Raw genomic sequence first — 5,578 nt, 5'->3', positions numbered from 1 at the left:
ACTGAACGTCTTAAGGTAGGCGGTGACTTTTTGGGCTTATCGGGAGCCTGTTGTTCGCCTGCTCCGCTATGGTTCCAACAGCTGTGTAGTCGTAGAAAACTGATCCCAGATCTGTGAGCAGGTCCTGGGTCGATTTCCATATTTTGGTTATTTATTCGACAACTTGTTGAGGTTAATAAACAACCTTATTCAGGCCAAAAGCAATTGTATATACATTTTGTTTTATTAAACGGAACAATTATGGGATACTTTCATTTGCTCTTCGCTATGTTTTAGTTGTAAATATTGTATTTAACATGTCACCATATTTATCTGAAACTTGCACTCATGCAGCGAGGTTAAACGTTTTGTGCAGCAAAATATATTTTTTATAATTTTTGTATATTTTCAATATTTTTAGTATTTCAACTTTCTCTTGTATATATATATATATACATGTATTGTATGTAATAGCTTTTGCACTATTTCTATATACTTGTGTTTTACACTGAAAAGGAGAAACTCGCCAATCTAGTTATACACTGTATAATGACAAAGGGCACTCTATTCTATTCTATTCTATTCTATTCTATTCTATTCTATTCTATTCTATTCTATTCTATTCTGTTTATAATAATCTGGCGTATAAGGGTTTTTTTTCTTTTTTCTTTTTACAATCTTGTAAAATGTGTGTGAGTTGTTTCCGTGTGGAATATACAGCTCCATGATGCGGAATGGAACATTGGTTCTGACGTTTATGTGGATGTTACTTTGTCACCTTTCACAATGTATCACCACCTTAACAGTATTCTCTGATGCCAGTGGTCTCTTTCAGCAAGATAATGTGCCTTCATGCAAAAAGGGTTCAGCAGTGCTTTGAGGAACACAACAACAGGTTCAAGGTGTTGCTTTGGACTCCAAGTTTCCCACATCTCAACCCAACCGAGCATCTTGTTGGGGTGTGCTGGACAAGTGAGTCGGATCAGTCAAGGTTGCGCCTCACAACTTGCCACTTAAAGGATCTGCTACAAACGTCTTGTTGCGAGCTACCAGAACATTTCTTCGGAAGTCTAGTGTAGTCTGTGCCTTCACGGGTCAGGGTTGTTTGGGTGTCATCTATATAATATTAGGAAGTTGGTCATATTGTTCAATCTACTAAATGTAGAGTATTTAAAAATTGAAATGTTTGCCATCTCACAGAAAGTAATTTACGTACACACTTTGACTCCGTCTGACCTCTGAGAGTGACGTTAAGCCTTTCTACCTCACGGCAGCTTTGTGGCACTAAACGCTTATTAAGATAGCACGTATGTGTGACAGTAGAGATTTAGGGCCCTCTATCAAGCCAAGGCAGAGTAACCAAGGAGGATTCCCTCGCTTTCCCCAGGGGGGTATATATGTTCTTCCACACCACAGAGAATGCCATGCTTGGCTTTCTGAGCCTCTACTACGCTTTGCATGCAACAATTTGCTGGACCCTTTTATCCCAAACACCTTTCAGTATCATGAGTGGAATCATGTGCAACTTGCCCTTAGTTAAACCCTTAGTTGTATGCAGGACCATCTGTCTACTGCTGAATGTGTCCCTGCAAATGACAAAGACCTAAAAACATTTGTGACTATTGCAGTACACCTCCACCCTTTCATGCTGTATATCATATTTTATAAAATTACAAATAGTTAGGAGGGTTTGGTTAAGATAGTATCCATCACAGTAGGCTCAGCAGGTAGAGCGGGTTGTCCATGAACCGAAGGGTTAGGGGTTTGATCCCCTGAGTGCACCATATGCTGAAGTGTCCTTGAGCAAGACACTGAACCCCCAGTTGCTCCAGTGCAACTGGCACTGGTGTGTGAATATGTGTGTGCACTTGCGGATGTGCCTGTGACTGTTGTGTGTGAATGTGTGTGTGCTTGTGGATGTGTATGTGACTGTAAAACTGCTTTGAGTGCCAATAGCTACCAATAGGTATAAAAGCAAGACCATTTACCAGAAATGGGTTAACATGAACAAAAGGTCAGGTTTAATTTCGTCTGCTTTTTTAATTTTCATTATGTTTTTTTTGTTTTGCATGCAAAATAAAGTTTTTCACTAAGCAGCAACAGCTAGGCTAACTGCATGCTCACCTAAAATTACTATCAGAACTCTAAACAAAACTTGTTAGCTAGGTAAGTCCACTCAGATGAGTCAGAAGTCATACATTTCATGAAGGCTATCTCTTTTCACTTGACTTTTCACTAAGCAAGCCTAAAAACATGTCCTTGCCTTATATATCTTCTTCAAACTCACATGGATGACAACCATGGCCATAAACTTTGCCATATTCTTCTTAAATCTGCCAAAATTAGTCAGTATCGCTAAAACATTTGCCTTTAAAGGACCAGTGTGTAGTGTAGTGCCCTTCTAGTGCTCAGGTTGGGGATTGCAGCCAAGTCATACTGCCTTCAAATGGAACTCATGAGGCTGTGGTTATCACATGGAAAGTTGTGTTCACACAATGTTGCGCATTCAAGCGGTAACGTCGGCTGTAATCTTGGCAGTAGTTTTTTGTCTAGAAGCCATAAAAGCTAACCGTTTAGCAAACTACCAACTGGGTAACTTCATTTATGAAATGTAAAGGTACAATAAAAGGACGAGGCTGTTGGAAATATCAACATTTTCATACAACATAGTATAACTGTAATCTCTAAAACTGTCCTTAAAGCCTAAGAAACCTATGGTCGCTCTCTCAAGCTAATAAAAGCTCTACAGTTTGTAATTTAAGGCGACTACATTATACATTAATAAAAACACAATCTCAAATAGAGTATCTCGTCAATATATGGTAATTTCAGGGCCCTTTAATCCCTCTATAAATCAAGTTTTTCTCTCTCACTCTTTGACCCCTTTCACCTCCAGTTATGGAAAAACCCAGACAGCATTATGACAAATGACAAACTACCAGCCTCCAATCTCTCTCACAATGACAGCTAGCTACCAGTCAGGCCACCGGGCAATCCAACGCTTCCCCAGGGAACTATCAGCTGATTTTCAAAGGAAGGCTGGTTCTGCTAACCTCTGTCTGGCGTGAGACCAGTCAATCCCCTAAAAAGTCCCCTCAACGTTTCATCCCTCCAACTCCACTGCTGGAAGAACAACTGAACTCATGTAGCCTCCCACCTTTCACCCCGTTTTGGTCCTGACGCTCACAAGGGAGCGTTTCATATCCACAAAACCACCTTGCTTGAGGTTCAAATATGATCAATTTTATGTATGCAGTGACTCAGTTGTGCTGTCATTTTGCGGTTTGTGTAGCTGTCTGTGGTGACTTTAAAGAGGTGTCTATCTGCAGACAGCAAGCCTGAGACGACAAAAAAGTTTGTGTTTTCCTGTGCCAGTCAATCTGTTCTTGCATCGTGGCCTTTATTTGGTGAATGTGTTGCAGACACCCAGGAAAGAAAATTTCACTCCCAAACCATCACTTCTAGCAGAATAATACTTTGAGTATGTGTCAAGGACAACTGTCTGTACAGACATATGGGATGGTAGCCGCTGATCCATGTAAATCAAACAATAATAAATGGTTATTGTTAATAATTGTTTAATAAAAGTGTCCTTGTTCTTGGTGTTGTGTTATTAGCTAATTAAAGTCTATTTATCATGCGCTTCTCTTCCTTTCATTGACAGTCACCAGGGTGCAGCTCCCTCTGCTGTTCAGCACCATCCCCTGCAGTACGCCCTTGGCTGCCATTGTACCCCCAACAAAGGAGCAGAGCCAACAAAGCTGAAACACACATACACACACAGGAAACACAAAGGAGAGCATGCTTCCCTTTGTTACAGACTCTGCCTGTTATTTCAGCATAGTTGCGACACTGTTTGCCGCTGTTGACGTTGCAATTTAAACAGTTTATTGAGGAACAAACTGTTAAAATGTCCAACATGTTCAACAGCAGTCTCCACGATTTGATGCTGTTTTGTTAAAGAAACGTCAGTGAATTAAAGTCATGCAACAAATATGTAAAATAAAAACATTAAAAAAAAAGAAAAGAAAAGAAAAGCCTTTCCCTGTGTTCATTGGCTACTTTTAGAAAACAAAATAGCTCTCTATGGAGGCACATTGTTCTTTGCACCCTGCACTACTGCAGCAAGCGCTTAAAGTAGATTAATAATAGAATACTTTTGCATAACATTTACAAAGACACACAGACTGTATAGTAGAAAGAAATGTAGGTTTAGGTGTTCATTAGTTAAACTGTTCATAGTTTTGTTTCTTTTTGATATGTTGTGGTTGGTTGTTTCACTTTTTTCTTAGTTAAACTTAAAAAATTCAGTTTTTGCTTTTCTGACCAGACATTGTCAGACATTTCCACACTTCCATGCTAATACTCATTTTCTTCAGTTTGATTGACATGGGTTCTTTAAGATGTTGTCTCTTTTTTTGTAGTTTAATTTGAAAGGTTTTGCTTTTCTGAGCAAATCAGCAGTTGTTGTATCTGTAAAGTCACCCTGGATGTATTCCTATTGTTGTTTTGTGATGATTTTGTTGCACATTTCCACATCTTTGCTCAATTTTCTGCAAGATCCACACACAAATGTATATTTCAGGATCCTATAGTAGGAATAGTTTTAGATAGCACTGAGTTTAATTTTTAATTTAAAGTTTAATTTCAAAGCATTTGCCTTTCTGACCATATCGGCAGTGTTCCAAGTTTTTGTTGCACAATTCCACATTGTTGCTCACACAAATGTCTCTTTCAGGATCATACAGTAAGAAGAAATCTGGATTTAAGCCTTCACCTTTAATTATTTTGGTTCGGCGAACCACTGACATGTTTTTTCCATAGTTATTATTATATTGCATAGAAATTTATTGCCTTTGTTACAAGATCAGACCCAGTTTCTGTCGCACATTTACACATTATTGCTCAGTTTTCTGCAAGATGCAACTACAAATATACATTTCATCATCATAAACTATAAAATAAATGTGAAATCATGTTTTTATCTCTTTAATGTTTTTCTAGATAAATAATTTTCAGTGACTTTAGGTATATATATCTAAGAGAGCCAAATTAAAAAGCATCTTCCATCTTACTGTATGATAGAAAACTCTGCTGCGCACTTGACTCAGGTCAAAATCACCTAAATAACCCTGTTCTAATCTGACTATCTATGTATGTGGTATATGATAATCTGTGGTTCTGTAGCTGTGACACATGCCAATGATTTGCTAAAAGAAAGGTGAACGTGTGAAGTTACAAAGGAATCATACATATAACTCCTGTTTTTCTGCATGACACGGTACACACTGAGCTGAACTAATACGAGCATGAGTAGTTATTTTAATTAGTGTTATTCTGACAATTGGCCCATGATGGCAGAGACAAGGATTTTGAACATTTGTTCCTCAGGACACTCAGCTCTACAACGTCTCCCTGTGAGTACACGACTGGACTTTGCTTACCAAATCCAGACTATAATCCTCCAGAGCATCCAGTGCACCAGCTGTTGCTTGAAATCAATTTATTCTCTATTAGACCACTAGAGTCCACTGTTGGCTGGTTTGAAAATGAAAAAAAAAAAAAAACTGCTGGCTTCCCTGACACTGTTTATCAGTTT

The sequence above is a fragment of the Mugil cephalus genome, chromosome 1 (assembly GCF_022458985.1).
Source record: "Mugil cephalus isolate CIBA_MC_2020 chromosome 1, CIBA_Mcephalus_1.1, whole genome shotgun sequence".
NCBI lineage: Eukaryota > Metazoa > Chordata > Actinopteri > Mugiliformes > Mugilidae > Mugil > Mugil cephalus.
This window is presented reverse-complemented; position numbering follows the sequence as displayed.